Source organism: Hyperolius riggenbachi, chromosome 8 (genome assembly GCF_040937935.1).
Source record: "Hyperolius riggenbachi isolate aHypRig1 chromosome 8, aHypRig1.pri, whole genome shotgun sequence".
Taxonomy (NCBI): domain Eukaryota; kingdom Metazoa; phylum Chordata; class Amphibia; order Anura; family Hyperoliidae; genus Hyperolius; species Hyperolius riggenbachi.
The window spans coordinates 250,178,562-250,201,266 of NC_090653.1; the positions used below are offsets into that span (position 1 = coordinate 250,178,562).

The window sequence follows — 22,705 nt, forward strand, 5'->3', positions numbered from 1 at the left end:
ATACTTTGCACCAAATCATCATATGAATATTCATAAAACTTATCAAAACAGAAACTTTCATCATCCTCAGCCAAACAGCAATGATATTCGATATTAGCATGATTCCATTTAATTCCCATGGCGGCAAACCTACTCTCAGTATTTCCTGGTGACAAAATTTTAGGCTAGCTCATCTGTCATGATTCTGTTGCATTGGTATACAATGCAAGGGAATCGCAAGGAAGATTGCTCTGTCAGTATGCAAGAAACACTGAGACTGGAATTAAAGGAATAACCATAAAGATTTATTGTAATCAGCATAAATGTTGCACATTTAGTTCATGCACAGAGTTATGCAACTAAACAGTTACACAGCTTACAAACAAACAATCAGCATTAAGATCATGCAGAGAGTCAAACAAACAGGACGCATAAACAAGATTAAGTTTATGCAGAGAATCTGACCATCAGAATGCATACACCATTAGCATTAAGTTTATGCAGAGAATTACTCTATCAGGATGCATAAACAATCAGTATTAAGTTTATGCAGAGAATCGTGCAGACATCAGGCAAGTAATATAAGCAATGGGGCAACTGGAAACTAACACATAATCAGAATATATCAGGTATTGCAGATGCTATGGACCCCCTGCATATAGGATAATATGCAAAGGTATCCAAGCATAACAATATAGTGTGCACACTGAACCCCAAACCTGACTAATATATACACATGAGAATCATATACATTATATACAGAGACAAAGCATCAGAATTATAATCGGCAGGCAACGGAACGTCAAACATGCAGGGTCAAACCAGAGATACAAACAAGATACAAATCGCTTAGGCAAAGGGTTAGTCAAAAACAGAAAACAGGTCAAACACGATAATTACAAATACAAAGCTGAGCAAGACAGGAAGGCTAGGACTCAGGATCAGGAACTGACTTTGATGAGCTAGCACAGAGTGGTCTGTAAAGGCAGCTTAAATAGTGTCCAAAAAGTCAGATGACAGAGTCCAGGTGATCACAGAGCTGCCCTCATTAAATCTGCAATAACAGTTCTTGTGAGTGAGACCTCTGCTGGTGGCAGAAGATACTTCCAGCAGTTTCAAACTGAGGACACAGATGACATCTGCTGGCGAAATGGAGGAAGTTCATCAATAGTTCAGGAAATTCGCCAGCAGATGCATTTTGTGACACCCGTCTTCTAGATTTCTAAGAAAAATCAAAAACTTTCTGAGTCTACTACCTGTAACCTGCTAAACTTTCAATACTCAGCAGCAGAGATGGTTGTACTTACCAACATCTGACCTCTCAAATCCACTTCTTTTGTTTCATTTAATGAAATTGGTGCCACTCATTAAAAAAAACCCATCATGAATGCTTCAGGAACTGAGACGCTCCACATTTCAAAATGTGAATTTGTTTGCACGTCCAAGGTGATATCCTTTGTGCTGCATAACAATGCTCATGCAGCTTGCTTTGCATACTACATCTGGAGAAGATATACATTTTAGGAATGAAGCCCTTGATGGGATATTCTTCAATGATGTCCCTATGGAATCTCAAGGGCGGCTTGTTGTTAAAATTTAGGAACACAGCTAGGTTTATCATTAGCAAAAACCAAGTTTGTTGGTTATGGAAGGCAAGACTTGGCACGCTTTCATTCTCTTAGTTGATTAATTGTGTGTCATTAGTTGATGAGGTGGTTACAAACTGTGCTGGTGAAGGTGAACTGTTTACTCCTTTCCATGAAGAGCTTAGTCTGTGTTGCAGCAGACAAGTTTCCAGGGATGGACTTTTGAGGGCCATCTTCGGTGCACTTTCAGCATCTTTTAGGTAACACGGCTTCGGTTTCCAGTTTAAAATGCGACTCTGGTGGGACTCGAACCCACAACCTTTGAATGCCTACATTTTACTAGAAGTCCAATGCGCTATCCATTGCGCCACAAAGCCGAGCTTGCACTGACTGTTTTTGCCAGGCACCTTCAAATGAAAAATATCTGCTTTTGCCCATTTGTTCGTGGCATTTCAGGATGTATGCAGGCTACCTTTTTGTTATATAAGAAGAAAGAGTACAGCATCTGGCTATCTCCCAAATGTTACTCTGGATTATTTCAGCAGTCCCATCTCACTCTCATCAAACACCTGTTTCATTACATAACAAGCTATCATCACAACCCGTCTTCTAGATTTCTAAGAAAAATCAAAAACTTTCTGAGTCTACTACCTGTAACCTGCTAAACTTTCAATACTCAGCAGCAGAGATGGTTGTACTTACCAACATCTGACCTCTCAAATCCACTTCTTTTGTTTCATTTAATGAAATTGGTGCCACTCATTAAAAAAAACCCATCATGAATGCTTCAGGAACTGAGACGCTCCACATTTCAAAATGTGAATTTGTTTGCACGTCCAAGGTGATATCCTTTGTGCTGCACAACAATGCTCATGCAGCTTGCTTTGCATACTACATCTGGAGAAGATATACATTTTAGGAATGAAGCCCTTGATGGGATATTCTTAAATGATGTCCCTAAGGAATCTCAAGGGCGGCTTGTTGTTTAAATTTAGGAACAAAGCTAGATTTATCATTAGCGAAAAACAAGTTTGTTGGTTATGGAAGGCAAGACTTGGCACGCTTTCATTCTCTTAGTTGATTAATTGTGTGTCATTAGTTGATGAGGTGGTTACAAACTGTGCTGGTGAAGGTGAACTGTTTACTCCTTTCCATGAAGAGCTTAGTCTGTGTTGCAGCAGACAAGTTTCCAGGGATGGACTCTTGAGGGCCATCTTTGGTGCACTTTCAGCATCTTTTAGGTAACACGGCTTCGGTTTCCAGTTTAAAATGCCACTCTGGTGGGACTCGAACCCACAACCTTTGAATGCCTACATTTCACTAGAAGTCCAATGCGCTATCCATTGCGCCACAGAGCCGAGCTTGCACTGCCTGTTTTTGCCAGGCACCTTCAAATGAAAAATATCTGCTTTTACCCATTTGTTCGTTGCATTTCAGGATGTATGCAGGCTACCTTTTTGTTATATAAGAAGTAAGAGTACAGCATCTGGCTATCTCCCAAATGTTACTCTGGATTATTTCAGCAGTCCCATCTCACTCTCATCAAACACCTGTTTCATTACATAACAAGCTATCATCACAACCCGTCTTCTAGATTTCTAAGAAAAATCAAAAACTTTCTGAGTCTACTACCTGTAACCTGCTAAACTTTCAACACTCAGCAGCAGAGATGGTTGTACTTACCAACATCTGACCTCTCAAATCCACTTCTTTTGTTTCATTTAATGAAATTGGTGCCACTCATTAAAAAAACCCATCATGAATGCTTCAGGAACTGAGACGCTCCACATTTCAAAATGTGAATTTGTTTGCACGTCCAAGGTGATATCCTTTGTGCTGCACAACAATGCTCATGCAGCTTGCTTTGCATACTACATCTGGAGAAGATATACATTTTAGGAATGAAGCCCTTGATGGGATATTCTTCAATGATGTCCCTAAGGAATCTCAAGGGCGGCTTGTTGTTTAAATTTAGGAACAAAGCTAGATTTATCATTAGCGAAAACCAAGTTTGTTGGTTATGGAAGGCAAGACTTGGCACGCTTTCATTCTCTTAGTTGATTAATAGTGTGTCATTAGTTGATGAGGTGGTTACAAACTGTGCTGGTGAAGGTGAACTGTTTACTCCTGTCCATGAAGAGCTTAGTCTGTGTTGCAGCAGACAAGTTTCCAGGGATGGACTCTTGAGGGCCATCTTCGGTGCACTTTCAGCATCTTTTAGGTAACACGGCTTCGGTTTCCAGTTTAAAATGCGACTCTGGTGGGACTCGAACCCACAACCTTTGAATGCCTACATTTCACTAGAAGTCCAATGCGCTATCCATTGCGCCACAGAGCCGAGCTTGCACTCCCTGTTTTTGCCAGGCCCCTTCAAATGAAAAATATCTGCTTTTACCCATTTGTTAGTGGCATTTCAGGATGTATGCAGGCTACCTTTTTGTTATATAAGAAGAAAGATTACAGCATCTGGCTATCTCCCAAATGTTACTCTGGATTATTTCAGCAGTCCCATCTCACTCTCATCAAACACCTGTTTCATTACATAACAAGCTATCATCACAACCCGTCTTCTAGATTTCTAAGAAAAATCTAAAACTTTCTGAGTCTACTACCTGTAACCTGCTAAACTTTCAACACTCAGCAGCAGAGATGGTTGTACTTACCAACATCTGACCTCTCAAATCCACTTCTTTTGTTTCATTTAATGAAATTGGTGCCACTCATTAAAAAAACCCCATCATGAATGCTTCAGGAACTGAGACGCTCCACATTTCAAAATGTGAATTTGTTTGCACGTCCAAGGTGATATCCTTTGTGCTGCATAACAATGCTTATGCAGCTTGCTTTGCATACTACATCTGGAGAAGATATACATTTTAGGAATGAAGCCCTTGATGGGATATTCTTAAATGATGTCCCTATGGAATCTCAAGGGCGGATTGTTGTTTAAATTTAGGAACAAAGCTAGATTTAACATTAGTGAAAAACAAGTTTGTTGGTTATGGAAGGCAAGACTTGGCACGCTTTCATTCTCTTAGTTGATTAATTGTGTGTCATTAGTTGATGAGGTGGTTACAAACTGTGCTGGTGAAGGTGAACTGTTTACTCCTTTCCATGAAAAGCTTAGTCTGTGTTGCAGCAGACAAGTTTCCAGGGATGGACTTTTGAGGGCCATCTTCGGTGCACTTTCAGCATCTTTTAGGTAACACGGCTTCGGATTGCAGTTTAAAATGCGACTCTGGTGGGACTCGAACCCACAACCTTTGAATGCCTACATTTTACTAGAAGCCCAATGCGCTATCCTTTGCACCACAGAGCCAAGCTTGCACTGCCTGTTTTTGCCAGGCACCTTCAAATGAAAAATATCTGCTTTTACCCATTTGTTCGTGGCATTTCAGGATGTATGCAGGCTACCTTTTTGTTATATAAGAAGAAAGAGTACAGCATCTGGCTATCTCCCAAATGTTACTCTGGATTATTTCAGCAGTCCCATCTCACTCTCATCAAACACCTGTTTCATTACATAACAAGCTATCATCACAACCCGTCTTCTAGATTTCTAAGAAAAATCAAAAACTTTCTGAGTCTACTACCTGTAACCTGCTAAACTTTCAATACTCAGCAGCAGAGATGGTTGTACTTGCCAACATCTGACCTCTCAAATCCACTTCTTTTGTTTCATTTAATGAAATTGGTGCCACTCATTAAAAAAAACCCATCATGAATGCTTCAGGAACTGAGACGCTCCACATTTCAAAATGTGAATTTGTTTGCACGTCCAAGGTGATATCCTTTGTGCTGCATAACAATGCTCATGCAGCTTGCTTTGCATATTACATCTGGAGAAGATATACATTTTAGGAATGAAGCCCTTGATGGGATATTCTTCAATGATGTCCCTATGGAATCTCAAGGGCGGCTTGTTGTTTAAATTTAGGAACACAGCTAGATTTATCATTAGCAAAAACCAAGTTTGTTGGTTATGGAAGGCAAGACTTGGCACGCTTTCATTCTCTTAGTTGATTAATTGTGTGTCATTAGTTGATGAGGTGGTTACAAACTGTGCTGGTGAAGGTGAACTGTTTACTCCTTTCCATGAAGAGCTTAGTCTGTGTTGCAGCAGACAAGTTTCCAGGGATGGACTTTTGAGGGCCATCTTCGGTGCACTTTCAGCATCTTTTAGGTAACACGGCTTCGGTTTCCAGTTTAAAATGCGACTGTGGTTGGACTCGAACCCACAACCTTTGAATGCCTACATTTCACTAGAAGTCCAATGCGCTATCCATTGCGCCACAGAGCCGAGCTTGCACTGACTGTTTTTGCCAGGCACCTTCAAATGAAAAATATCTGCTTTTACCCATTTGTTCGTGGCATTTCAGGATGTATGCAGGCTACCTTTTTGTTATATAAGAAGAAAGAGTACAGCATCTGGCTATCTCCCAAATGTTACTCTGGATTATTTCAGCAGTCCCATCTCACTCTCATCAAACACCTGTTTCATTACATAACAAGCTATCATCACAACCCGTCTTCTAGATTTCTAAGAAAAATCAAAAACTTTCTGAGTCTACTACCTGTAACCTGCTAAACTTTCAATACTCAGCAGCAGAGATGGTTGTACTTACCAACATCTGACCTCTCAAATCCACTTCTTTTGTTTCATTTAATGAAATTGGTGCCACTCATTAAAAAAAACCCATCATGAATGCTTCAGGAACTGAGACGCTCCACATTTCAAAATGTGAATTTGTTTGCACGTCCAAGGTGATATCCTTTGTGCTGCACAACAATGCTCATGCAGCTTGCTTTGCATACTACATCTGGAGAAGATATACATTTTAGGAATGAAGCCCTTGATGGGATATTCTTAAATGATGTCCCTATGGAATCTCAAGGGCGGCTTGTTGTTTAAATTTAGGAACAAAGCTAGATTTATCATTAGTGAAAACCAAGTTTGTTGGTTATGGAAGGCAAGACTTGGCACGCTTTCATTCTCTTAGTTGATTAATTGTGTGTCATTAGTTGATGAGGTGGTTACAAACTGTGCTGGTGAAGGTGAACTGTTTACTCCTTTCCATGAAAAGCTTAGTCTGTGTTGCAGCAGACAAGTTTCCAGGGATGGACTTTTGAGGGCCATCTTCGGTGCACTTTCAGCATCTTTTAGGTAACACGGCTTCAGTTTCCAGTTTAAAATGCGACTCTGGTGGGACTCAAATCCACAACCTTACAATGCCTATATTTTACTAGAAGTCCAATGCGCTATCCATTGCGCCACAGAGCCGAGCTTGCACTGACAGTTTTTGCCAGGCACCTTCAAATGAAAAATATCTGCTTTTACCCATTTGTTCGTGGCATTTCAGGATGTATGCAGGCTACCTTTTTGTTATATAAGAAGAAAGAGTACAGCATCTGGCTATCTCCCAAATGTTACTCTGGATTATTTCAGCAGTCCCATCTCACTCTCATCAAACACCTGTTTCATTACATAACAAGCTATCATCACAACCCGTCTTCTAGATTTCTAAGAAAAATCTAAAACTTTCTAAGTCTACTACCTGTAACCTGCAAAACTTTCAATACTCAGCAGCAGAGATGGTTGTACTTACCAACATCTGACCTCTCAAATCCACTTCTTTTGTTTCATTTAATGAAATTGGTGCTACTCATTAAAAAAAACCCATCATGAATGCTTACAGGAACTGAGACGCTCCACATTTCAAAATGTGAATTTGTTTGCACGTCCAAGGTGATATCCTTTGTGCTGCACAACAATGCTCATGCAGCTTGCTTTGCATACTACATCTGGAGAAGATATACATTTTAGGAATGAAGCCCTTGATGGGATATTCTTAAATGATGTCCCTATGGAATCTCAAGGGCGGCTTGTTGTTTAAATTTAGGAACAAAGCTAGATTTAACATTAGCGAAAACCAAGTTTGTTGGTTATGGAAGGCAAGACTTGGCACGCTTTCATTCTCTTAGTTGATTAATTGTGTGTCATTAGTTGATGAGGTGGTTATAAACTGTGCTGGTGAAGGTGAACTGTTTACTCCTTTCCATGAAGAGCTTAGTCTGTGTTGCAGCAGACAAGTTTCCAGGGATGGACTCTTGAGGGCCATCTTTGGTGCACTTTCAGCATCTTTTAGGTAACACGGCTTCGGTTTCCAGTTTAAAATGCGACTCTGGTGGGACTCGAACCCACAACCTTTGAATGCCTACATTTCACTAGAAGTCCAATGCGCTATCCATTGCGCCACAGAGCCGAGCTTGCACTGCCTGTTTTTGCCAGGCACCTTCAAATGAAAAATATCTGCTTTTACCCATTTGTTCGTTGCATTTCAGGATGTATGCAGGCTACCTTTTTGTTATATAAGAAGAAAGAGTACAGCATCTGGCTATCTCCCAAATGTTACTCTGGATTATTTCAGCAGTCCCATCTCACTCTCATCAAACACCTGTTTCATTACATAACAAGCTATCATCACAACCCGTCTTCTAGATTTCTAAGAAAAATCAAAAACTTTCTGAGTCTACTACCTGTAACCTGCTAAACTTTCAACACTCAGCAGCAGAGATGGTTGTACTTACCAACATCTGACCTCTCAAATCCACTTCTTTTGTTTCATTTAATGAAATTGGTGCCACTCATTAAAAAAACCCATCATGAATGCTTCAGGAACTGAGACGCTCCACATTTCAAAATGTGAATTTGTTTGCACGTCCAAGGTGATATCCTTTGTGCTGCACAACAATGCTCATGCAGCTTGCTTTGCATACTACATCTGGAGAAGATATACATTTTAGGAATGAAGCCCTTGATGGGATATTCTTCAATGATGTCCCTATGGAATCTCAAGGGCGGCTTGTTGTTTAAATTTAGGAACAAAGCTAGATTTATCATTAGTGAAAACCAAGTTTGTTGGTTATGAAAGGCAAGACTTGGCACGCTTTCATTCTCTTAGTTGATTAATTGTGTGTCATTAGTTGATGAGGTGGTTACAAACTGTGCTGGTGAAGGTGAACTGTTTACTCCTTTCCATGAAGAGCTTAGTCTGTGTTGCAGCAGACAAGTTTCCAGGGATGGACTTTTGAGGGCCATCTTTGGTGCACTTTCAGCATCTTTTAGGTAACACGGCTTCGGTTTCCAGTTTAAAATGTGACTCTGGTGGGACTCGAACCCACAACCTTTGAATGCCTACATTTCACTAGAAGTCCAATGCGCTATCCATTGCGCCACAGAGCTGAGCTTGCACTGACTGTTTTTGCCAGGCACCTTCAAATGAAAAATATCTGCTTTTACCCATTTGTTCGTGGCATTTCAGGATGTATGCAGGCTACCTTTTTGTTATATAAGAAGAAAGAGTACAGCATCTGGCTATCTCCCAAATGTTACTCTGGATTATTTCAGCAGTCCCATCTCACTCTCATCAAACACCTGTTTCATTACATAACAAGCTATCATCACAACCCGTCTTCTAGATTTCTAAGAAAAATCAAAAACTTTCTGAGTCTACTACCTGTAACTAGTGTTGGGCGAACAGTGTTCGCCACTGTTCGGGTTCTGCAGAACATCACCCTGTTCGGGTGATGTTCGAGTTCGGCCGAACACCTGACGGTGCTCGGCCAAACCGTTCGGCCATATGGCCGAACTAAGAGCGCATGGCCGAACGTTCCCCGAACGTTCGGCTAGCGCTGTGATTGGCCGAACGGGTCACGTGGTTCGGACCCGAACGCGCTCTGATTGGCCGAACTGTCACGTGGTTCGGGTAAATAAATACCCGAACCACGTCATATCTCCGCCATTTGTCTGTGGGTTTAGCTTTGGGTAGGCAGGCAGGGTAGTTCGCGCTCCAGCCACGCTAGCCAGGGTCCCCCCCAGTCATTGTGTGTCGCTGCTGGGAATAGTAGTACACCGCTCGCTCAGCATTCTGTTTACTGCCACTCTGTGTACCTCGCTCAGCCACACTATATAGCATTCTGTTTACTGCCACTCTGTGTCTGCTGGGAATAGTAGTACACCGCTTGCACAGCCACACTATATAGCATTCTGTTTACTGCCACTCTGTGTACCTCGCTCAGCCACACTATATAGCATTCTGTTTACTGCCACTCTGTGTCTGCTGGGAATAGTGGTACACCGCTCGCTCAGCCACACTATATAGCATTCTGTTCACTGTTCTGTGTCTGCTTGGAATAGTGGTACACCGCTCGTTCAGCCACACTATATAGCATTCTGTGTACTGTTCTGTGTCTGCTGGGAACAGTAGTACACCGCTCGTTCAGCCACACTATATAGCATTCTGTGTACTGTTCTGTGTCTGCTGGGAACAGTAGTACACCGCTCGCTCAGCCACACTATATAGCATTCTGTTCACTGTTCTGTGTCTGCTGGGAATAGTGGTACACCGCTCGCTCAGCCACACTATATAGCATTCTGTTCACTGTTCTGTGTCTGCTGGGAATAGTGGTACACCGCTCGCTCAGCCACACTATATAGCATTCTGTTTACTGTTCTGTGTCTGCTGGGAATAGTGGTACACCGCTCGCTCATCCACACTATATAGCATTCTGTTCACTGTTCTGTGTCTGCTGGGAATAGTGGTACACCGCTCGCTCAGCCACACTATATAGCATTCTGTTCACTGTTCTGTGTCTGCTGGGAATAGTGGTACACCGCTCGCTCAGCCACACTATATAGCATTCTGTTTACTGCCACTCTGTGTACCTCGCTCAGCCACACTATATAGCATTGCGTACTCTGCCAGTCAGTGTGTATATTGCTGGGATCAGTAATACTCCACTCACCGTCAACCACTATATGAGCTCAACATGAGTTCCCCAGAGACCTCCGCTGTGAGCAGCACTCCCAACAACAGCAACAGCCAACGCCCCACGCAAGCTATAACATCCACCCCAGCAGCCAGTGGTCAGCAGCAGCCCTCCCCGGAGGAGAACGTTGTGTCCATCAGTCCGTCGCCAGAGCGATTAATGAGGGCTGCCATTGAGGAGATGATGGGGCCTGATGTGGAGGAGGAGGTCTGGCTCAGGCCAGCATCCCAAGTTAATGTTGAGGACGATGAGGGGTCTGTGTCTGGGGATGTTGGGGTGGCAGAGGTGGTGGGTGGGTCAGACTCAGGAGAAGAGTTGTATGATGAGGATGATGATCGGGACCATCTGTATGTGCCTCAGAGTCCGACCCCGGAAAACATGTTGTATCGTGTGTTTAGGTACTAAAATCTGCGTTCCCTCCCAGTAGTGTTGGGCGAACAGTGTTTGCCACTGTTCGGGTTCTGCAGAACATCACCCTGTTCGGGGTGACTATATAGCAGACTATATAGCATTGTGTTTAATGCCACTCTGTGTACACGGCTCAGCCACACTATATAGCATTGTGTTTACTTCCACTCTGTGTCTGCTGGGAACAGTAGTACACCGCTCACCCGCCACTGTATAGCATTGTGCTCTGTGTCACTGCTGACAATAGTGGTACACCGCTCACCCACCACTGTATAGCATTTCTGTACTGCCACTGTACTGCTGCCAGTCAGCGTGTACTTTAAGGATAAGTGAAATGAGGAAGAAATCCGGTGAAAGAGGGAGGGGCAAGGGAAGAGGTGTTTCCCCTGACGGTTCACGTACAGGCCACAGGGGAGCACCCAAGAAAACCCACTCAATACTGCCCATGTTGTCCAGGACAACAACCCTCACAGATCCAAAAGAACAGGACCAGATAATTACTTGGATGACCTCTCAAGCGTCCAGCAGTGGGTTAAGCAGCACCAGCACATCACGCACGAGGTCCGAGTCCTCAGCCAGTTAAAGTCTGGGCTTTCTTTGAAGACTGCACTGAGGATGTTACCATGGCGATTTGCAAGGTGTGCAAGACCCGCCTGAGCAGGGGGAAAAGTATTAACAACCTCTCCACCACCAGCATGAGCCGCCACATTCTATCCAAACATCCCACTCTGTGGGCAAACGCGGCAGGACAGGGTACCACCAGCAACACTGCCTCCCTTGGGTTCACCAGACTCACCACCAGACCCGCCTCAGCAGCAGCAGTAGCCCAGCCATTGCGTGGTTCACAACATTCACAAACATCAGACGATGCTGACACTGTCACTTTCCGGACTAGTGCTCTTGAGGTCTCCCAGTGTTCATCAAACACAACAACCAACAGCCCTTCGGTGTGCAGCGCTACGGTTGAGTTGTCTGTTTCTGAGATGTTTGAGCACAAGAGGAAATTGCCAGCAAATGACCCCCGGGCCGTGGCAGTAACAGCCAGCCAGCATAGCCAAGCTTCTGGCCTGCGAAATGCTGCCATATCGAGTGGTGGAGACAAACAGCTTCAAGGGCATGATGTCAGTGGCCATCCCACGTTACGTGGTTCCCAGCCGCTACCACTTTGCGCGCTCTGCAGTGCCTGAGTTGCATGAGCACGTGGTCAGCTAAATAACCCGAAGCTTGAAGAATGCCGTTGCCTGCAAGGTTCACCTCACCACTGACACCTGGACGAGTGCGTTCGGCCAGGGTCGATACATCTCCCTTACCGCGCACTGGGTGAACCTTGTGGAGCCTGGCAGCGATTCCTCACCTGCTACGGCGCGGGTGTTGCCCACGCCGCAAACAGCTGGATAACAACAGCAGCACCTACCTCTCTGACTCCTTCTCCTCCAACGCATCTCAAAGCTGTACCTCATCCGGAAATGCTAACCCAGCACCAGCAGCAGTAGGATCGTGGAAGCAGTGCAGCACAGCTGTTGGCATGCGTCAGCAAGCGTTGCTGAAGCTGATCTGCCTTGGGGATAAGCAGCACACAGGGGAGGAAATTTGGAGGGGAATAAAGGAACAGACGGATTTGTGGCTGGCACCGCTGGACCTGAAACCGGGCATGAAGCTAGACACCTGGCACGAACTGGCAATGTACGCAATAGAGGTGCTGGCTTGCCCGGCAGCCAGCGTTATGTCGGAACGCTGTTTCAGTGCTGCCGGAGGCATCATCACAGATCGGCGTATCCGCCTCTCCACAGAAAATGCAGACCGTCTGACTCAAATTAAAATGAATCAATCCTGGATTGGAAACGACTACGCAACACTCCTGGACCCCAACCAAGTAACATGACCGATGAACATCTGGGATGGTTTAGCGTTTCCGGTCCCTGTTTATTGAACCTCTCATCTGTATTACATTTATGACTGCATGGCGGCAAAAAGCATTGCTGCTATATCCGCACGCTTTTTGTCCTCATGCAAGGCCTGGGTTGTTGTGTCTCACAAAGCGTGGCCTTCTCCTCCTGCGCCTCCTCCTGTTCCATCACGTGTGCTGCTGCTGCTGCTGCTGCTGGGTTAGCGTTGCCGCGTGGTCCCTGTTTATTGAACCTCTTATCTTTATTACATTTATGACTACATGGCGGTACAAAGCATGCTATCCGCACGCTTTTTGTCCTCATGCAAGGCCTGGGTTGTTGTGTCTCACAAAGCGTGGCCTTCTCCTCCTGCGCCTCCTCCTGTTCCATCACGTGTGCTGCTGCTGGGTTAGCGTTGCCGCGTGGTCCCTGTTTATTGAACCACTTATCTTTATTACATTTATGACTGCATGGTGGTACAAAGCATGCTATCCGCACGCTTCTTGTCCTCATGCAAGGCCTGGGTTGTTGTGTCTCAAAGCGTGGCCTTCTCCTCCTGCGCCACCCTCCTCCTGTTCCATCACGTGTGCTGCTGCTGGGTTAGCATTACCGGTCCCTTTTCCTGGAACCTCTTATATGTATTACATTTATGACTGCATGCCGACAAAAAGCATGTTACCTGTGCAAAGAAAACAGACATTTCCCGCATTTAAAAGACAGTTTTCCCTTTGAAACTTTAAAATCGATTTTCTCAAAAACTATAAGCTCTTTTTGCTAAATTTTTTTTTCCTCTTGTACCCACTCCCAAGGTGCACATACCCTGTAAATTTGGGGTATGTAGCATATAAGGAGGCTTTACAAAGCACAAAAGTTCGGGTCCCCATTGACTTCCATTATGTTCGGAGTTCGGGTCGAACACCCGAACATCGCGGCCATGTTCGGCCTGTTCGGCCCGAACCCGAACACCTAGATGTTCGCCCAACACTACCTGTAACCTGCTAAACTTTCAACACTCAGCAGCAGAGATGGTTGTACTTACCAACATCTGACCTCTCAAATCCACTTCTTTTGTTTCATTTAATGAAATTGGTGCCACTCATTAAAAAAAACCCATCATGAATGCTTCAGGAACTGAGACGCTCCACATTTCAAAATGTGAATTTGTTTGCACGTCCAAGGTGATATCCTTTGTGCTGCACAACAATGCTCATGCAGCTTGCTTTGCATACTACATCTGGAGAAGATATACATTTTAGGAATGAAGCCCTTGATGGGATATTCTTAAATGATGTCCCTAAGGAATCTCAAGGGTGGCTTGTTGTTTAAATTTAGGAACAAAGCTAGATTTATCATTAGCGAAAACCAAGTTTGTTGGTTATGGAAGGCAAGACTTGGCACGCTTTCATTCTCTTAGTTGATTAATAGTGTGTCATTAGTTGATGAGGTGGTTACAAACTGTGCTGGTGAAGGTGAACTGTTTACTCCTGTCCATGAAGAGCTTAGTCTGTGTTGCAGCAGACAAGTTTCCAGGGATGGACTTTTGAGGGCCATCTTCGGTGCACTTTCAGCATCTTTTAGGTAACACGGCTTCGGTTTCCAGTTTAAAATGCGACTCTGGTGGGACTCGAACCCACAACCTTTGAATGCCTACATTTCACTAGAAGTCCAATGCGCTATCCATTGCGCCACAGAGCCGAGCTTGCACTGACTGTTTTTGCCAGGCACCTTCAAATGAAAAATATCTGCTTTTACCCATTTGTTCGTGGCATTTCAGGATGTATGCAGGCTACCTTTTTGTTATATAAGAAGAAAGAGTACAGCATCTGGCTATCTCCCAAATGTTACTCTGGATTATTTCAGCAGTCCCATCTCACTCTCATCAAACACCTGTTTCATTACATAACAAGCTATCATCACAACCCGTCTTCTAGATTTCTAAGAAAAATCAAAAACTTTCTGAGTCTACTACCTGTAACCTGCTAAACTTTCAATACTCAGCAGCAGAGATGGTTGTACTTACCAACATCTGACCTCTCAAATCCACTTCTTTTGTTTCATTTAATGAAATTGGTGCCACTCATTAAAAAAAACCCATCATGAATGCTTCAGGAACTGAGACGCTCCACATTTCAAAATGTGAATTTGTTTGCACGTCCAAGGTGATATCCTTTGTGCTGCACAACAATGCTCATGCAGCTTGCTTTGCATACTACATCTGGAGAAGATATACATTTTAGGAATGAAGCCCTTGATGGGATATTCTTAAATGATGTCCCTATGGAAACTCAAGGGCGGCTTGTTGTTTAAATTTAGGAACAAAGCTAGATTTATCATTAGTGAAAACCAAGTTTGTTGGTTATGGAAGGCAAGACTTGGCACGCTTTCATTCTCTTAGTTGATTAATTGTGTGTCATTAGTTGATGAGGTGGTTACAAACTGTGCTGGTGAAGGTGAACTGTTTACTCCTTTCCATGAAGAGCTTAGTCTGTGTTGCAGCAGACAAGTTTCCAGGGATGGACTTTTGAGGGCCATCTTCGGTGCACTTTCAGCATCTTTTAGGTAACACGGCTTCAGTTTCCAGTTTAAAATGCGACTCTGGTGGGACTCAACTCCACAACATTTGAATGCCTATATTTTACTAGAAGTCCAATGCGCTATCCATTGCGCCACAGAGCCGAGCTTGCACTGATAGTTTTTGCCAGGCACCTTCAAATGAAAAATATCTGCTTTTACCCATTTGTTCGTGGCATTTCAGGATGTATGCAGGCTACCTTTTTGTTATATAAGAAGAAAGAGTACAGCATCTGGCTATCTCCCAAATGTTACTCTGGATTATTTCAGCAGTCCCATCTCACTCTCATCAAACACCTGTTTCATTACATAACAAGCTATCATCACAACCCGTCTTCTAGATTTCTAAGAAAAATCAAAAACTTTCTGAGTCTACTACCTGTAACCTGCTAAACTTTCAATACTCAGCAGCAGAGATGGTTGTACTTACCAACATCTGACCTCTCAAATCCACTTCTTTTGTTTCATTTAATGAAATTGGTGCCACTCATTAAAAAAAACCCATCATGAATGCTTACAGGAACTGAGACGCTCCACATTTCAAAATGTGAATTTGTTTGCACGTCCAAGGTGATATCCTTTGTGCTGCACAACAATGCTCATGCAGCTTGCTTTGCATACTACATCTGGAGAAGATATACATTTTAGGAATGAAGCCCTTGATGGGATATTCTTAAATGATGTCCCTAAGGAATCTCAAGGGCGGCTTGTTGTTTAAATTTAGGAACAAAGCTAGATTTATCATTAGCGAAAACCAAGTTTGTTGGTTATGGAAGGCAAGACTTGGCACACTTTCATTCTCTTAGTTGATTAATAGTGTGTCATTAGTTGATGAGGTGGTTACAAACTGTGCTGGTGAAGGTGAACTGTTTACTCCTGTCCATGAAGAGCTTAGTCTGTGTTGCAGCAGACAAGTTTCCAGGGATGGACTTTTGAGGGCCATCTTCGGTGCACTTTCAGCATCTTTTAGGTAACACGGCTTCGGTTTCCAGTTTAAAATGCGACTCTGGTGGGACTCGAACCCACAACCTTTGAATGCCTACATTTCACTAGAAGTCCAATGCGCTATCCATTGCGCCACAGAGCCGAGCTTGCACTCCCTGTTTTTGCCAGGCTCCTTCAAATGAAAAATATCTGCTTTTACCCATTTGTTCGTGGCATTTCAGGATGTATGCAGGCTACCTTTTTGTTATATAAGAAGAAATATTACAGCATCTGGCTATCTCCCAAATGTTACTCTGGATTATTTCAGCAGTCCCATCTCACTCTCATCAAACACCTGTTTCATTACATAACAAGCTATCATCACAACCCGTCTTCTAGATTTCTAAGAAAAATCAAAAACTTTCTGAGTCTACTACCTGTAACCTGCTAAACTTTCAACACTCAGCAGCAGAGATGGTTGTACTTACCAACATCTGACCTCTCAAATCCACTTCTTTTGTTTCATTTAATGAAATTGGTGCCACTCATTAAAAAAAACCCATCATGAATGCTTCAGGAACTGAGACGCTCCACATTTCAAAATGTGAATTTGTTTGCACGTCCAAGGTGATATCCTTTGTGCTGCATAACAATGCTTATGCAGCTTGCTTTGCATACTACATCTGGAGAAGATATACATTTTAGGAATGAAGCCCTTGATGGGATATTCTTAAATGATGTCCCTATGGAATCTCAAGGGCGGCTTGTTGTTTACATTTAGGAACAAAGCTAGATTTAACATTAGTGAAAACCAAGTTTGTTGGTTATGGAAGGCAAGACTTGGCACGCTTTCATTCTCTTAGTTGATTAATTGTGTGTCATTAGTTGATGAGGTGGTTACAAACTGTGCTGGTGAAGGTGAACTGTTTACTCCTTTCCATGAAAAGCTTAGTCTGTGTTGCAGCAGACAAGTTTCCAGGGATGGACTTTTGAGGGCCATCTTCGGTGCACTTTCAGCATCTTTTAGGTAACACGGCTTCGGTTTCCTGTTTAAAATGCGACTCTGGTGGGACTCGAACCCACAACCTTTGAATGCCTAAATTTCACTAGAAGTCCAATGCGCTATCCATTGCGCCACAGAGCCAAGCTTGCACTGACTGTTTTTGCCAGGCACCTTCTAGTGTTGGGCGAACACCTGGATGTTCGGGTTCGGGAAAGTTCGCCGAACATGGCCGCAATGTTCGGCATGTTCGGGCCGAACCCCGAACTCCCCGAACATCCCGCTTTTAGGGGCCCTATGGGGTCGCAGGCATAAGGGGGGAGCATGCCCTGATCGCGGGGGGGTCGGAAATTCCCCCCACCCCCTCCGCTAGCGCTCCCCCCTCTGCCCGCTTCCCCATACAAAAATTTCAAGAAGTACCTGTGTCCGGTGGTAGTGGGTGGCTGGCAGTGGGCGGCACTATGAAGTGACTGACTGAGGAGGAGGAGTCCGGAGAGTGACGCTTTGAGGGAGGCCGGGCAGTGGGCGGATCAGCAGTAGTACGGTACTACTGCTGAACCGCCCGCTGCCCGGCCTCCCTCAACGCGTCACTCTCCGGACTCCTCCTCCTCAGTCAGTCACTTCATAGTGCCGCCCACTGCCAGCCAGGCAGCCACCCACTACCACCGGACACAGGTACTTCTTGAAATTTTTGTATGGGGAAGCGGGCAGAGGGGGGAGCGCTAGCAGAGGGGGTGGGGGGAATTTCCAACCCCCCCCGCAATCGGGGCATGCTCCCCCCTTATGCCTGCGACCCCATAGGGGGGCAGTATTCGGCCGAACAGGGCCCTGTTCGGCCGAACAGGGGCCCTGTTCGGCCCTGTTCGACGGCCATTAGAAGTTCGGGTCGAACCCGAACTTAAAAGGCTGAACACCATCAGGTGTTCGGCCGAACTCGAACATCACCCGAACAGGGTGATGTTCTGCAGAACCCGAACAGTGGCGAACACTGTTCGCCCAACACTAGCACCTTCAAATGAAAAATATCTGCTTTTACCCTTTTGTTCGTGGCATTTCAGGATGTATGCAGGCTACCTTTTTGTTATATAAGAAGAAAGAGTACAGCATCTGGCTATCTCCCAAATGGTACTCTGGATTATTTCAGCAGTCCCATCTCACTCTCATCAAACACCTGTTTCATTACATAACAAGCTATCATCACAACCCGTCTTCTAGATTTCTAAGAAAAATCAAAAACTTTCTGAGTCTACTACCTGTAACCTGCTAAACTTTCAATACTCAGCAGCAGAGATGGTTGTACTTACCAACATCTGACCTCTCAAATCCACTTCTTTTGTTTCATTTAATGAAATTGGTGCCACTCATTAAAAAAAACCCATCATGAATGCTTCAGGAACTGAGACGCTCCACATTTCAAAATGTGAATTTGTTTGCACGTCCAAGGTGATATCCTTTGTGCTGCACAACAATGCTCATGCAGCTTGCTTTGCATACTACATCTGGAGAAGATATACATTTTAGGAATGAAGCCCTTGATGGGATATTCTTCAATGATGTCCCTATGAAATCTCAAGGGCGGCTTGTTGTTTAAATTTAGGAACAAAGCTAGATTTATCATTAGCGAAAACCAAGTTTAATACTTTGGAGTGTACCAATAAATCCAATTTTTTTGTCGAAATACACAGTGACTTGTGTCTGCTTGAAGGAGGTAAGTCCACCACTGCCTCCTAAGCAATTTTTAAACATTTTAATTACTGTTTTTAACCTGTTGGCGCCTCTGTACAGTCTGATACGATATCACATATCCACCCTTGGTGGAGGGGGATACCCCTTTCTTTCTTCACGTCTACAGAGAGCGACTTCTTAATCCTGAGTGGGGACAGGTCAATCTCCTCACCTGCTTATTCAGTGGTTACCTGGAGGTAACCCTGGTTTGTGAGTATAAAATTTTTACTCCTTACATATACCATTTACCTTGACTTACTACACCATATTGGGCTCTCGGTTCTCCCTTCTTATATATTAGCGAAAACCAAGTTTGTTGGTTATGGAAGGCAAGACTTGGCACGCTTTCATTCTCTTAGTTGATTAATTGTGTGTCATTAGTTGATGAGGTGGTTACAAACTGTGCTGGTGAAGGTGAACTGTTTTTCCTGTCCAACTCAATGGCAGCCTACTACGGGGGTTAACTCCGCCCCTTTAACCCCCAAGGACTAGTGTCTATAAATTTAAGCCCTGCCCCCTTCTCCCTGCTTTTTTTCTTCGTCCTACCTAAGGACAGTGTCTATATCACAGGGAGATAACTTTTCTATAATCTTGTTTTTTTTGTTTTTTTTTTGTTTTCTCCCTCTCCAGTTTTTGGTCCTTACCGGCTGTTTTCCTGACAGCCCTCCATGCTCGTCAGCCTCGGAGCATGAAGTCCCCGCCTATACCTTTAAATAAGGTGCCTGCGGTGGAGCCCCTCTTTCTGCTGATCTTTCTGGGGCACAACATGGAGCCGGAGTACGCCGTAAAGCGGCGGAATGTGGATGGGGCAGCTTTGCTGGAGACACTCTCGGGAACGGAGCCACCCTGGAACGCAAGAGCGGAACATGCACTTCCGGGTTGACCCGGAAGTCGTCAGAGGCAGGAGCGGCGCGGCGTCATCAGCCAGCATCAGCCGACTATTAAAGCTAGAGGGATATCGCCGCATCCCGCTTTCGGCAGGAGATCGTTTTACCGGAAAGAAGGTTGGTGGCAGGCAGCAGAGAGTAAACACTACATGGCATTGTTACTTTCTTTACCAGGCCTCACTGAGGGCGTTGCGGAGGCTTCATAGTATATTATGTGTTTCAGGTCTACGATAGTAAAGACTATCTGAGCCGGAAGCCGTGCAAGTTGGGACTAACATAAGGTTAGCATAACAATGTTAGGTGTTCTTTGGTCCCTGCATGTAACTCACTGTACTCAGCCTATATGTATTATACTTGCAGCATTGGCTAAACCATGGACTCGCAAACTGCCCCAAAAACAGATCAGCCGCATAATGATAGGTAAGGACCAGAAGATAAAAATGCATTTTTTTTTTCGTTATTACATGTACTGAGGCACACAGAGACAGATTTTAGAATATTTTTCTTTTGTCTCTTCTTTTTCTCTTCTCTCAGCCCCTCACAACCTCGAGCTTCAACCTCTAAGAGTACAACAAGATCGTCGTCCAGTTCCTCTCAGCGCTCAGGTTCAAAGAGTAACAATAAGGATAGGCCACCCACTAACAGGCCTAAAGATTGCTGGGCGTGTGGGGAGAGAACACTACCAGGCAAGCTGGTCTGCGCTGATTGTTTTTACTCAATGCAGACTGAAGAGGAGCCTTACACAGACAACTATCAGGAAACATTTGAGGATCTACCGTCCCTAGTTAAGGAAATTGTGAAGCAAACATTAGCGGAACACTTACCGTCAACCAGGTCGGCCACAGCTGCCAACGAGGATGAGATGGCTAGTATAGCGGAGTCGTCAGACGTTGGTGAGCCTGTAGCAATGGGTTTCGACTTTGCGCTAGTTCCGAAACTGATTAAAGCAGTAAGAGAAGCGATACAGTGGGAGGATGCTGAGGAACCACCCAATAAGAGACGCTACTACCCACACCTCAAAACAAAGAACATCATGTTCCCAGTGATGGAGGAGATTGAAGAGCTGGTACAGGATGAGTTCTCCAAACTCGAGAGGAAGTCACCGTTATCCAATCGCCTAGCTAAACTGTACCCCATGGAGGGCAACTTGATAACAAAGTTGGAAAACCCGCCTGTAGTAGATGCGTCGGTGATGCGCCTAGCGAACCATGTTACTCTGCCGCTGGAGGATTCGGTAGCTTTTAGAGATCCTATGGAGAGAAAAGTCGACCAAGATCTGCGAAGAGTGTACTCTAATGTGGGGGGAGCGGTTAAACCAGCAATCGCTCTAACCTCGATAGCAAAAGCCATGAGAACCTGGACAGACAACCTCGAGGGAGCTATCAGTGCAGGGGTGGATAAAAACACCCTCATATCTGCTCTCGATGAGTTTTGATTGGCGTCGGATTTTGTGGGAGAGGCAGCCATCGACATAATACGTTTATCCACAAGGGGCATAATCAACGCTGTCACCGCAAAACGGGCCATGTGGCTAAAACCATGGTCGGCGGATTCAAATTCCAAGGCCGTATGGTGCAAGATACCGTATGATGGGAGAAATCTTTTTGGAGAAAAAATGGACACAGCCATTTCCCGGGTCACCGGTGGTAAATCAGGACTACTCCCACAAGACAGGAAACAAAGGAAAACTCGCCCGGTGGACAGAAGGCAGTTTCAATACAGGTCGAGAGATTTTAAAAACAGCAGAGGTGGTCATTCCTTTCGGAGATCTTGGCAGTCCACGCAATCATCCCTGGCCAAATACAACAAACAGCGAAACACCACTACACCCACGCAGGGTGCAAAATCCTTCTGACTACCTATCCGCCCAACTGGAACCTGTGGGGGGTCGATTACAAAACTATATCCACGTTTGGGCAGAAAAGATAGACGACCCTTGGGTCATAGACACTCTAAGGAAAGGTCACTATTGGACATTCAAGGCAGACCCCATTCTACCCCACTTTATAGCGACAGAGGTGCCAACGTCAAAAGAAAAGCAAGATATACTACTCCAGTATATAGAAGAGTTAATACAAAAGAAGGCCATTGTACGAGTGGCCGAAACGGAAAGATTCACGGGAATGTACTCCCCACTTTTTTTCGTTGCCAAAAAATCGGGAGAATTACGACCAGTGCTGGACCTGCGTGTGCTAAACAAACACATTGGACTGGACAAATTCAAAATGGAGACTTTGCAAAGTATCTTACCTACAATAGCGGTGAACGATTGGCTACTGGCAGTCGACCTGGCCGATGCATATCTGCACATACCGATTCGTTCAACCTTCCAAAGGTACCTACGTTTTGCTATAGGAGGAGAACACTTCCAGTTCGTAGTGTTGCCATTTGGAATATGTACCGCTCCCAGAACTTTTTCGAAAATCCTGGTTACAGTCATTGCAATGCTGAGACAGAAGAGTCTACATACACACCACTACCTAGACGACATCTTACTGGTAGCAGACTCGGTAGAGAAGCTAGAGCATCACAGAGCCGTCCTGTTAGAAACACTACAGAGCTTCGGCTGGTTGATCAATTGGAGGAAGAGCAGACTACAGCCCTCTCAGACACTGTTATTCCTGGGGGCATAAATAGATACTGTGCGAAATACGATCAGTCTTCCACGGGAAAAAGTACAGACGATTCTACTGAGAGTGAAGGAGATTATGCAGACGCCCGACTTATCAGCCAGACAGTGCCTGGCGTTACTGGGAACATTTACGTCCACTATACCGATGGTGAAGTGGGTAAGGTGGAACATAAGGGAGTTCCAGATGTCATTCCTTCAGCAATGGGCAGGAGAAAATTACAACCAGCGGATCAGCCTACTTCCTCCGATGAAGAATCAGTTGATCTGGTGGACAAACA

General features: G+C 44.5%; 8 non-coding genes across 8 annotated transcripts; all 8 read right to left on the reverse strand.

The window, feature by feature from the left end:
* Positions 1-1,856: 1,856 nt before the first annotated feature.
* Positions 1,857-1,942, reverse strand: TRNAR-UCU (transfer RNA arginine (anticodon UCU)). Its single transcript is given in 2 exon segments — positions 1,857-1,892; positions 1,906-1,942. It is a non-coding gene; the product is annotated as a tRNA-Arg (tRNA).
* Positions 1,943-2,835: 893 nt separating this feature from the next.
* On the reverse strand, positions 2,836-2,923 carry TRNAR-UCU (transfer RNA arginine (anticodon UCU)). Its single transcript is given in 2 exon segments — positions 2,836-2,873; positions 2,887-2,923. It is a non-coding gene; the product is annotated as a tRNA-Arg (tRNA).
* An 894-nt stretch (positions 2,924-3,817) lies between these two features.
* On the reverse strand, positions 3,818-3,903 carry TRNAR-UCU (transfer RNA arginine (anticodon UCU)). The gene is given in 2 exon segments: positions 3,818-3,853; positions 3,867-3,903. It is a non-coding gene; the product is annotated as a tRNA-Arg (tRNA).
* A 3,839-nt stretch (positions 3,904-7,742) lies between these two features.
* Positions 7,743-7,828, reverse strand: TRNAR-UCU (transfer RNA arginine (anticodon UCU)). The gene is given in 2 exon segments: positions 7,743-7,778; positions 7,792-7,828. It is a non-coding gene; the product is annotated as a tRNA-Arg (tRNA).
* Positions 7,829-8,722: 894 nt separating this feature from the next.
* Positions 8,723-8,808, reverse strand: TRNAR-UCU (transfer RNA arginine (anticodon UCU)). Its single transcript is given in 2 exon segments — positions 8,723-8,758; positions 8,772-8,808. It is a non-coding gene; the product is annotated as a tRNA-Arg (tRNA).
* Positions 8,809-14,297: 5,489 nt separating this feature from the next.
* TRNAR-UCU (transfer RNA arginine (anticodon UCU)) lies at positions 14,298-14,383 on the reverse strand. The gene is given in 2 exon segments: positions 14,298-14,333; positions 14,347-14,383. It is a non-coding gene; the product is annotated as a tRNA-Arg (tRNA).
* Positions 14,384-16,260: 1,877 nt separating this feature from the next.
* TRNAR-UCU (transfer RNA arginine (anticodon UCU)) lies at positions 16,261-16,346 on the reverse strand. Its single transcript is given in 2 exon segments — positions 16,261-16,296; positions 16,310-16,346. It is a non-coding gene; the product is annotated as a tRNA-Arg (tRNA).
* Positions 16,347-17,241: 895 nt separating this feature from the next.
* TRNAR-UCU (transfer RNA arginine (anticodon UCU)) lies at positions 17,242-17,327 on the reverse strand. The gene is given in 2 exon segments: positions 17,242-17,277; positions 17,291-17,327. It is a non-coding gene; the product is annotated as a tRNA-Arg (tRNA).
* Positions 17,328-22,705: the final 5,378 nt, after the last annotated feature.